Here is a 12,820-nt window from a genome sequence, read left to right as displayed (position 1 = left end):
ATAAAATAAAACTGAAGTAGATTAACCCACATCTTCCCCCAGGTGTTGAGGAAAGGATCTTCAAGTGGTCTGTCATTGCGAGAACTCAAGTTTACCTGCCTAGGAACTGAAAGCCTGAACATTTTCTGGTCCAACCCATGCTGGCCTTTGAGTTATTGGGGACCTGCCTTGAATGAACAATGAAAGGCATTTTACCCACTCGATTTTTTAAAAATAATTTAAAATTTTTTAAACTTTATTTACTTTGTTTTAATTTGATCAGGGAGGGACAGAGAGAAAGAGAAGGAAAAAGAGAAAGCAAGCCACCAGGTCTGGGATTCGAACTACAGTCAGCGATGTGGGAGTCTAGTGCTCTTAACCAGCATGCCACCCACTGGCCCTACCCACTCAATTTCAATCCACTGCTTGTTTTCAGCAGCAACCTCATACACAGTCTGCCCTGTCTCTCTCTGCCAGAACCTTTTTTCATTTTTCCTTCTGGAGAACAGACGCATTCTCCCCTTCCTCTCCTCCACGTCTTTCTTGTTCATTCACTGCGGCTTAGCACATGGAGCACACAGCAATATTTTTCCGCCCCGTGTTAAACATCACTGTATCCTTTCAAAGTACTTGTGGCTAAGCTCGTATCTACCAACCTCGCCAATGTGTCCCCACACTCACAGAGTAAGTTACATTTGATGGTATCTTTTTATTACTGCACATCATGGTAGCCTTGTCCTGCATTCTACAGGTCTGTCTGTCTGTCTCTCTCTCTCTTTGGATATTGCTGTGGGTCAAAAATTGAAAACCTCCATTGAGTGAAAAATAGATTCCTTGGTGCAAAAATAAATAAATAATCTCAGCTCTCTGTAGCAGCAAATCATTTTCTGGGACCTGATAATGATTTCCTAATACTGAGATATCAATCAGATGATCCATTTGTTGTCTAATCAAAGCACTGGGGCTGGACGAGGGTTTAGCTCTTGGAAAAGAATGGGATACTACACCGGGTGAGGACTGAGGAAGGGGGGAGAAGGGGTGCCGGCTGGCGATCAATGTCACGACTCTGAAAATAGGGATTGTAAGAGCATATGAGTGTATGAGATAAGTCTGCAGCTCTGTAAATACCCGGATGTCCTCCCTTGCCTCTTCCAGCCTCACCAGGTCAGGACAAAGCTTATACAAGTGGACTTAAAACAGTTCATGGAATATGTAGATTTGGAGAAAAGGGGAAAAAAAGAAAAAAAATCACTATGCATGGATTTCAAACAATTTTTGCACCAAAATAAATTTATACTTTAATTCCACATTTTCAAAAACGTTTTAAAGTCCATAGTCTGGTTTGTTGTAGCAGTGCAAGTCTAACGGTAGCATAAAGGGAAGAGGTACCCCATGCCTTTGTATATATTGTACTGACTTCTAGAATGTTCTTCCCCTTCTTTCCCACTCCTTTGGCCTTTGATGATAATAAAACATAATATTAAAATAGTGAGGGTTACCTTGTGTCAGGCACCTTGCTAAGTGCTTTATATAGCCCGTTATGTTTGCCACAATCCTATGAAGTGGGTATTCTATTCCTGCTTTTCAGATGAGGAGTCTGGATCTTACAGAGGTTAAATTACTGACACAAGGGTACATAGGTTAGCAAGAGCAGAGAAAGGACTTACCCGTTCAAAGCTGATGTTCTTACCCACCGTAACAAATGCAGCTCAAAGGTTATCTCTTTTAGAAAGCCTCTACCTGTGCTTGGCATGATTTTCAAGCCACTGGGTCTAGGACTTGAACCGCAACCTGCCATGTGGGAGTCCAGTGCCTTAACCACCAAGTCACCTGCTGGCCCTGGTTCCATCTCTTTTAAAGGCTTAGTCTGTCTATCAGGCACCAAGCCTGACTGGGAGGGGTTCATTGAGAGCCAAAGTAGCACAAAGCAGAGACAGATCATCTCTCCATAGCAGATAGACCCACTCCTGCCCTGTGCTAGAAAGGCCTTCTCTAACCAGCAGAGGAAGACAGACATCTGAATATTGAATCCTCTCCCAGTTTGCTCTCAAAACTGGGTATGAGAGTCAGCAGCCCGAGGACACAAGGGATAGTGGAAAACAGGGCAGTCTGCATGCTCAGGTTGGAAGCCACATGGGGAAGATGAATAGAGAAGCTTATGCCATAGTCTCTTGTCCAGATGAGGTCCATGTACAGAAGTGGCCTAACTACCTGGACAATTCCTTGGCTACTAAAGGGCACACAGTCAGATCCTGGTGATCATTATAGACATTTACTGACAGCTTTTTGTAATTTAAAGATTTATTTATTTATGAGTTTTAAGTTTGCTATAGGTCATATACATCCACCAGAGAGAGAGAGACAGAAAGGCAAAGTGAGAAAGCAAGCCCCAGGTCCAGGACTCAAACCACATTTGGCCATGTGGGAGCCCAGCACCTTCGCCATAACACCACCTGCTGGCTCCCTATAGTTTTCTTTTACGCATGTAGTTGTTTTTTGTTTCTTGTTTTCTCTCCAAATACAACCCAGTGTAAATAAATAAATCAAAGGAAGAATAACATGCTACTTCGGGAAAACTCAAGGGAGCTTAGATAGGTGCTGGTTAATAGGCCCAGGAATCCTATCTACAGCGAAATGTCACTTCATCATCAGAAACTCCTTGAACAAAAAAGGGTGAACCCTGAACCTGTTGGATTACTTTTCTGAAAACCCATATTGATGACACACTGGGTGACCTGAAACGAAACTTTTATCAGTAAGTGAGTTACAAAGATCTTTGGAACAAAATGGCACTTCTGTGTCCCTTATGCTGAAAGCACCCAACCCTGGAACCCTTGGCAAACCTGTGATTCTATTCTTCTATAGCATCTGACCAAAGCCAGCTTCTCTGCAGGTGCTTCCTGAATAGTCACACAAAATCCAAGAAGTCAAGAGGTCAGAGGTCAACTGGAAATGACTTAGTCCGACTCTTGGTTCTAGGGCAGCATTTCCAATAACTCAGTCAGCGTGTACTTAGAAAGCCAGCAAATGGGGCTCTCTCAGATGATAAAAGCGAAAGAAATTGGGTAAATTCAGCTCCAGTGAGCTTACCCAGAATCTCATCATAAGAGAAGACTGAAAAATAAGCTATTTTAACTATAGCATACATGCATATTTTGTTTGGATGCTTTTAATTGCATATGGGAAGTTGCTGGACACAATATGTACAATATGCCCTTTGGGTATCTGCAGGTCTTAATTAGGCTGTGGAGATTTATTCCTACAGAATCAGGCTTAAGCTGGCTAGAGTGCAACCAGGTAATTTCTGGAAGGGATTTACTCTTCAGGAAAGTTAAGTTTTGAAAAACACTAATTTGACCATGAGTATATTTCCTTTTTTAAAAAAGAATTATTTTATTTAACTTACTTTATTTACTTATTTATTTATGTTAATTAAACCAGAGTGAGAGGAAGAGGAGGGGGAAAGTGAGAAAGCAAGCTGCCAAGTCTAGGACTTGAACCGCAGTTGGCCATATGGGAGTCCAGTGCTCTTAACCACTATGTCACCTGCCGGCCCCTGGACAGCATAGACTGCTAAGTCAACCTACCCCTTTGTCACTTCCTACGTGACAATCTTTCAGTAAATTATTTGACCTCTGAGCTCTGATTCAAGGTCTACGTACTGGAAAACAAAACCCAAAAGCACCTACGCATTGGTTGTGAAATGAATTTTTTTTTTTTCATTTAAAGATGATCACAGCCAAAAACATATTAAACAATACAAAAAAAGAACATGTTAGGAGGGAGAAAAGGGCAGTGAGGAGGAAGAGGGCTTTGTCCAAAAGCATGATCTAGTACTTTCTCCCCCCAAGGGATTAGAGGAAGATAAACTGCAGCAGTTGGATGGAATTCATTCACTATAGTCACACATGGATTTAATCATACAGACTTCATCATATCTGTGCATAATAAGTACAGTACAATACAACTATACTATCATGATCCTACTGGGCAGTGCCGATGCCAACCTAAAGGCTACCATTGCTTCTGACATTTCCAGCGGTCAGATTTCCAAGTTTATAAAAATGTTTCAGAGTAAAAGCTGACGCTGGGACTGACATTTAAGGGTAACATAGTCACCAGGATGGCGTGACACCTTAATATAGGCTCCCATAGGGCCAGACGGATGGAAAGAGGGACAGATGACTGGAGGGAAGGATGGATCAATGGGCAGGGAAAGAATGTCTTCTTGTATCCTGCCAGTCCTATTTGCATGAGTGCTCTTACTAGAAGGAGTTTAGATATTAAAAAGTACAAAAGTCTGGGCCAGCAGGTGGAATAGTGGTTAAGGTGCTGGACTCCCACAATGACCGACCGCAGTTCCAGTCCTGGACCTGGCAGCTTGAAATTCATGCTGGGTAAGGACAAGGATTGGGGTGTGGCCATCCTCCCCCCAGGGGAGGGCGATATGTTACTTTCCCTTTCTTTATTTCTCTCTCTCTGGAGAGCACACACACCCTATAGCAAAATCTCTCTTCTTCTCTCTCTCTCTCCAGTGAGCACACATGCCCTAAGGCAAAACCTTAAAAAAAGAAAGTACAAAATCCTCTGTGTGCCATCTCCTTTGTCCTCTCCACAGAAATGAGAAGCTAGAGTTATTACCTTTACTATACGAAAGCCAAAAGCAGCACCCAGGATGGCTAAACAACTTGTCTAAAGTCCTCTAAGCCCTAGGGCAATGTAGCAATGTGCATGAGGATCTGTGGGACCCCCAAAGTTTCAATCCTCCACTGAACAGTGCTTCTTCATAACTGCCTAAAAGTGGGTAGAGGTAAGCTTTGCAAATAGAGTTAAAAATGTCCATGTTCTCACAGTGCTTGGCATGAAAACTAGCCAAACTCATTTGGAGAAGAGGAAAATCAATTACAAATAGGATGAGCATATTTCCTGGCTGGGTAGGTCGGTCTCCATTTGCACTCTTCATTCTGGGGAAATTATTTTAATAATGTCCATCCTCAGTCTCAAAATATCCCAATTTATACCTTAAATATAACCCCTATTTATAAACTAGTTTACAATCCAATTCTGGGTAATAGTCTACCTATCTTTTGAAAATAATACATGTGTGGAGACAGCAGGTGGCATGGTGGTTAAGGTAGATCCAACAGGTGGTGTGGTGGTTAAGGTGCTGGGCTCCACATGACTGACCATGGTTCGAGTTCCACATGTGTTGTCTGAAACTCATGCCGGGCACATGTGCGTGTGTGCCTGAAATTCTGAGAGGAGAGTAGAGGAGGAGAAACTGTGGCGTGGCCATTCCCCCTGAGGGGTGATTTCTCACTTTCTCACTGTCTCTCTTGGTCTCTCTCTGGTGAGTACACATGCCCTGTAGCAAAAACCTTTTTTTTAAAAAAAAAAAAAAGTACTGTGTGTTTTGTTTTGTTTTCAATTGCCCCTTCTCCTAAGTTACTGAACAGGTAGAACCTTAGGTGGAAATGATTCTTGGGACCAGCAAATGGCACAATGGTTACATCGCTGGACTTCCAACATGGCCAACAAGTTTGGAGTCCTGAACCCGATGGCTTGAAACTCATGCCAGGCACGTGTGTATGCATGCCCAAAATTCCAAGAGAAGAATGGAGAAGGAATTGTGGTGTAGCCATCACCCCCTCATGGGTGACTTCTAGCTTGCAGTCTCTGTTTCTGTCTCTCTGGCAAGTGCACACACCCTATAGCAAAAATCTCTCTCTAAAAGAAAAATAAAAGGTTCTCTCCTGCTGTACAGGCGGGCATTCCTAAGAACACACTAGTTTCCGTATCCTTTTCAGGCTTACTCTGTATTCTCAAACCTGCTCACACGTTCTAATCTAATAATGATGAGGGATGAAAGTGGTGTGATTTGAGATAGCGCAATGCCAAGGAAGGCAATGAGCTAGATCTTACATCTTAGCTTAAAATCCCTGTTTGCCTATACCCAGATTCACTCTTATCTATAGGCCTGCATTGATAAAGAGAAGGCTTATACATACACCGGCTTGTTTTTATTTGCACATTTCCTGCCGACCTGGGTCTTCCCTGGTCTGCTTGGGTCTTCGTCCTCTTCCTGCCTCTGAGTTCATTTTGCACAGAGCATCACTTACACATTCCATTTATCTGTTCAAAAGTCTTTTGTATTTCCTCATTACTTAGACTTAAAACTGCAATTTCCCAGCATGAGCTATGCAATATTTATGACACAGTAGCAAGAGGAGCAGGAGGAGAACAGAGTTACGGTCAGGTTCAGGAACTAAGTGACTGCGAGGTTGTCTAAGGTGTTTAACTCCTCCAACTCTCATCTCCTCCATGTCTAAATAGGAGGGGGCGGAATCCATGGATCATGAGACACTTTCCCATACTGACACGCTGTTCAGGATGTGCCCCGTTTCTCCTTGGCTTCTCTGATCTGATTAAAACTTCCTTACACAATAGCAGAGACTATTTTAAAAATTCCTACTTTATGCTTTTGCTGAGACAACTCTCCCCACTGAGAAGGCCCTCTTCTCTTACTGCTTCCTTTATTGCCCTGACCCAAAATGCACAGATCACCTACCTCCCTAACGCTACCTCTTAAAAAATAATAATAATTATGTAATTATGCTTATCATTATTATTTTAACATTTGCTATAGGGCACATGCACTCACCAGAGACAGATAGAAAGTGAAAAAGCGATGAACCAGGTCCAGGACTCAAACCATGGACCCCCATATAGGCATCAGCACTTTAACCACCATGCCACCTGCCGGGCCCATACTACCCTCTTTCGATGATAGGAGCCATAATGCAACCTCCGCTTGACTTGAACTCTTGCATAACCACTTTGGCCTTCACTGATGCTCAGAAGCTTTTGCCCCTCATTTAGACTGATGATTCACAAATCCAAGAGTGAGTTCTATTCTATTTATTCCTGACTGTGTATTTCTTCACTAATTCTTTCCCAAGGGTCTTCCAATGAATTCATCTCCAGCCTTCTATCTCCCATGAGCACTACTCACCAATCAGACTTACATACAAGCATAACCTACTCTCTACTTAAGTACCCAATCCCTCAAACCTCCAACTTCCCCCACATCTGCTCTTCTTTGAGACTTTCCCAAACCTGGAAATGACACCATTGTTTCTCTAGTGTCTCAAGTCCCCAAATTCCTCTTTGCCTCACCCTTGGTTTTGATCCAAAAGCAAACTGTTTAGGCAATAGTTCAAAAGTCTATCTCAAAGGCAGTTACTTCTCAACTTTAGGAACGGTTCTTCTCCCTGGCAGAAGCTGGCTCCACTGTCAGGGTTTCTACCTCCCATACATACCCATCTATGCACACCCAGCAGTAACCTCCCATACACACACCCATCCATGCACACCCAGCAGTAACCTCCTAAACACACACACCCAGCCAAGCATGCCCAGCAGTAGCTGCCTTGTGTCTTCTTGGAGGTAAAAATCTCAGTTTCTTAGAAGTCCTACCCATACTAGCCAGGCCACCTGCCTCCACCCTACTGGACACTGTCTTGTAAGCCTCTAGGCGCTAATACCCCCAATTTCCTTCTGTTTTCCCCTAGTCTGGGAATAGTATGTACTTCAAAAGTGACTATTTCTGTGTTACCTGATGACTGTCATGTTGACTCCAAAATACTTAATTTTTTTTCTACCTGGGCTGTTGGTTACCTTGTACCTGCCTCATCTTGCTACAGTCCAACTTCCACGTGGCAGTGAGGTGGTCTTTGTAAATCTGCAAAGATTCTAGCAACCCTAGAACCTGAACCTGGCTGTTTCTCCTGGCTCATGACTGACCACTCTTCGTCTTTCTTGACTCCCCATGAATAATCTTCTTTCTGTTTCTCAAGCAGACAAGCATGTGGCTTTCATACCTGCGGTTCTGGCTGCCCTTGTTGCCACGCCCATGACCCCGCCCAACTAATTTGCATACTTAGCTTCAACTTCCTATTCAAGTTGCCACTCAAATGTCACCTCCTAAAGGGTCTTAAAAGATCCCCTTAGCTGATGGCCTAATTTGAAGAGGCTTCAACCTCTTCTTGTATCTCTTGATCACATGACCCTATTTAAATTTCTTCATGATTGTATTACTATCTGAACTTTTTGGTTGTTGAGCTTTCATTTTTTTTTTTCTCTTTCTTCTAATAAAAGTTCCACGAAGGTGCCCTGTGTGTCCTGTTATTCTTGCATTTCAGTGTTTAACAGAGCACAAGACACCTAGCAAGCCTGCAAATATTCATTGCATTAATTAACTAATTAACAGCTCACAGTGGAATCTGCATGAGCTAGAACAAGGCTTATCAGATCACTTATTGTCTATGACGCCTTCCTGACCACATAGTCCAGAGTCCCTTCATCATATCTGCCCATAGGGAGCCCGAAAGGAGGGGAAGGTTAGAGAAGATGAAAGGAACCCTCTACTGATGCGCTTCCGGTTCCTATCCACTTAGGTTCAGGAATGATTCTTCTCTCCTAGGGAAGCAGTTGTTGCCATTCTCAATGTTTCCACCTCCCATCCACACATACCCACCTCACACACTCCCAGGACTAGCTTAAAGGTCAGTCTCAGGCCCTAGTAAGTCCTTCTCTAAATTTGGAAGTACCTGTGGTAACCAGGCCACCTTTCTCCACTCCACAAGGGCCTTCCTCCAAGCCCCTAGGTTCTAATATCCTCATCTTCCTTCTGTTTCCCCAGGCTAGCGAAAACATGATAACAGCTGTCTTTTCGGTCATTCTACACCACTCTACCTACATCTTTATATTAACTCCTGAATATGAAAATAACTAGTGTGGGCTTTATTTTCCTGAGTGGACCCCAGCTGATAGATGAATGCACAATTTATTGCCTTGTACCATTTCTATTCTCACGCTGGGCATCTTTCATTGGCTCAAAGAAACTGGAGGCTTGTTTAGAGTAGGAATTATTATCCTCACTTAGACCATTATGTACTGGTGGTAGTACCTTGTACGAGACCAGTATGTGTGTGTGAGGGAGGGAGGGAGAGAGAAAGAATTGACTCACTGTAGCTTCAGAGGTATAAATTAATTCATCTTCCTGTTTTTAGAAGCAGCATTTTTAAACCTTTCTGTAAAGAGGCTATCTTAATCTTCAAGCCCTTCAGGATAGGTGTTTTCCCAATAACTCAATTATTTGACTGCTCTTTAGTTTTCTCTGTATATATAGAAAATGTATTTGGGCAATTCATGGAAAACTTTTCTCTTTTATACACCTGACCAAAATCAGCTCTCCCACCAAAATTAAAGATGTATTCAAGTTTTTTAAAAAATAATATTTGGGGGTTGTGTTGTATACCATTTCCATCTCTCTTAGCAATGAAAGGTGTTACTCCTCTCCAACATGAAAGCCCCAGTATCGAGTATGAGCCTGTACTGAGCACCATGTTCGGAACATGTGGCCTACTTTATCCAATGTTGGAGATGGCAAGAGATTCAAAGCCAAAGGACCCTTGGGACCAGTAGGTGGTATATTGTCTAAGGTGCTGGACTCCCACGTGGTCCATTGTGGTTCAAGTCCCTGATCTGGCAGTTTGAAACTCATGCCAAAATCCCAAGAGGAGAATGGAGGAGAAGGGATTGTGGTGTGGCTATCCCTGCTGAGAGGTGATTTCTCGCTGTCTGTCTCTCTGGCAAGTATATGCACCATATAGCAAAAAAAAAATAATTAAAAAAAAAAGAGCCTTGTTGTGATCTCTTTCTCCATCACCCCCATAGGTAATTGATCCCCAGTTTGCACCAACATCTGTTCAAAATTCACTCCCAGGTCAACACTGTGGCTTAGTCGTTAAAGGAGTTGGGTCCCACATGGCTGACCACAAAATTGGAGTCCCAGCCAAGCAGCCTGAAAAACAAGCTGAGCACATGCGTACATGCCCAAATCCTGACAGGATGGAGAAACGGAGAAGAAGGAAGTACAGCAAGACCACGCCCCACTGGAGGTGCTTCCTCCCTCTCCCTCTCCCTCTGTCTTTCTGTCTGTCTCGCCAGCACAAATACCTACTGGCAAGTTTTTAAAAATATATAGAATAAAAAAACTAAGTAATGGGGGCCATCAGGTGGCATGGTGGTTGAGGTGCTGGACTCCCACACGGTCAGCCATTGTTAAGTCCCAGACCTGGTGATGTGCTTTCTCACCTTCTCTCTCTCTCTCTCTCTTTCTCTCTTTCTCTCTCACTCACTCACTCACTCTAGTGAGCGAAGGAAGGAAGGAAGGAACGAAGGAACGAAGGATTCTTAAAAAAATAAATAAATAAAACCTAAGGAAAAAATGACTCATTCTCACTGTCCTGCATTAACTTGTCTCTGTAACTCTTCCCCATCCCACCCCCAACTGTCTATGCTAATGCCCACCGGTTTTCTTCTTTTCAAGACAGATTTTTGCTACAGGGTACATGCACTCACCATAGAGAGAGAGACAGAGAGAGAGACAGGAAGCATGAAATCACCCTCTGGGAAAATGGCCACACTGCAATCCCTTCTCCTGCACTCTCCTCTCAGGATCCTGGGCATGCACACATATGTGCCCAGCATGACTTTTAAGCCACTGGGTCCAGGACTTGAACCATAGTCAACTACATGAGAGTTTAGTGACATAACCATTCTGCCATCTGCTGGTCCCTTTTTTTTTTTTTTTTTTTTTTTTTAGCCCACCCCTGTTTTCAAGCACCAGTTCCCATGTCATTCCTTAAGGATACCCACTTAAGGACAGGCCCCTCAGCAGATGCATCCCTGGTGTCTGTGTAGTAATGCAGCATTTTGTTCCCTCTGGTTTCAGTCATTTAAGCAGTTGTGTGCGAGCTTTCTAGGGCTTCTGGACTGAAATTTCTAGAAGGCAAATGTATCATCCACTCATTTCCCAAATAACCCAGTGTTCTGTTCGGAACAAGCTGGGAGCGGCTGTTCATTGAATTACATAGATTCAGATCAAATCAGGTCTAATCTAATACAGTGATCTTTGGACTTATAAACTCCTTCCGGCTTAGCCTACACAATTCCGGAACCAGTGTTGATGGGAAAGACCTTATGGGGATTCTTCACCCCTTCCTCAACTCGGATCTTTCCTAATCTGGCTGTTGAGCCTCATGATGCCAAGATGAAAAGGGTCATCAGAAATATCCCTTACTGGGACCAGCAGATAACATAATGGTTACATCGCTGGACTCCCAGGTAGTCGACTATGGTTCGAGTCCCAGACCAGGTGGCTTGAAATTCACACTGGGCGTGTGTGTGTGTGTGTGTGTGTCCAAAATTCCAAGAGGGGAATAGAGGAGAAGGGATTGTGGCATGGCCATGCCCCCTGGGGGATTTCTCTCTTTCTGTCTCTCTGTCTCTCTGGTGAGCACACATTCCCTCTAGCAAAAATCTCCCTTAGGAGAAAAAAAAGTCTCTTTCTTTCTTCCAAGGTTGAGGGAGAGAAAGAGAGCAAGCAAGCTCACTCACAAGGCCACAATGCCACCATTTACCACCAGGCTCAGTTAGCTGCAGATCCCAGGCATGCAGGTGCCTGGCTTACTCAGGGAGGCTTCTAGACATACACTGGGAACCTTCCCATGTGAGTCACCCTTGCACAGTGTCATGTTTTACAGAATCATCACCACCCAGCCTCTCCACCTCTCACCTCACTTTTTTTTTTTTTTTGGGGGGATTTTCCCTGTAGGCGGTAGTTCCCTTTGTGCTCATCTTTGCTATCAGGGAACCTTAACCAACTGTGTCCATTAGGAAGCCTGTGGTGGTACAGCGGCTGCCTCCATGCTAAGGAACATCAACAGGCAGGAATTGACTCCCATGGCCTTGGCAAAGTTGCTATGGAAAGAAAAGAAGACACGTGGGTATGCATTTGGGTAGATGTGCCCAGTAGTCTCTTAGAAATGAAACTTTGCCCACTTTGCAGTGCCATTGTGTCCATGTAGTAAGGTTTCTCGCTGTAGGGCGCGTGCGCTCGCCAGATAGACAGAGACAGACAGAGAGATAGAAAGTGAGAAATCACCCCCCAGGAGGGATGGTCACGCCGCAATCCCTTCTCCTCCATTCTCCTCTCGGGATCCTGGGCACGCTTGCACATGCGCCCAGCGGGAGTTTTAAGCCACCGGGTCTGGGACGTGAACCGCAATCGACTACGTGGGAGTCCAGCGACATAGCCATTACGCTAACTGCTGGTCCCCTCACCTCGCTCTCTCTTTATCTTCCTATTTCCTCTGTACCCCCGTCTTTTCTTTCTAACCCATCTCCCTACCTTTTGCTCCTTTCCCACCATTCTAAAGGAAACACAGCCAAACCTCGATCTTTGATCGTTCCTTTTCCTAGCGCCCATCAAGTGTCTGGAGACATGTGTCCCCCAGTTATGCTAACAGAACTGATGGTGCTCCCTGAATGCATTTTCCTCCGTTCCGGTGCAGCTGGGCCTCTGCCATCTTAGACCTCTGCCGGCGCCATGGCGGTCAGAGCGTCCCACATCACTATAGCCACACGGACAGGCAGAGCATCTAGGGGAGCTTAATTCCACAGATGGTTCATCTCATTCTTTATGTGTTGATTTTTCCTAGAGTCTCTTACAGAGGGTAATTTATTTCTAAGTTCCAGGAGCACTTCATTGTAACCTCTCGTTTACTGACTATAATAATAATGACCGTCATTTATTGGGCACTTATTATGCATCAGTCACCGTGCTAAGTGCGTTGTGTAAGTTCATCGATTTGATTTGCACAATAACCCAGGGAGATGTGGAGGTGTGTGTTTTGTAAGTATTCTCTCAAATTTTTTTGGCCATATTTTTACCAAAGATGGAGATTCAGAGAGATGCACAGAATTTTTAAAGGCC

This window comes from Tupaia chinensis, unplaced genomic scaffold, assembly GCF_000334495.1.
Source record: "Tupaia chinensis unplaced genomic scaffold, TupChi_1.0 Scaffold143616_1, whole genome shotgun sequence".
In the NCBI taxonomy this organism is placed as follows: domain Eukaryota; kingdom Metazoa; phylum Chordata; class Mammalia; order Scandentia; family Tupaiidae; genus Tupaia; species Tupaia belangeri.
Note: the sequence above shows the minus strand (reverse complement) of the source record.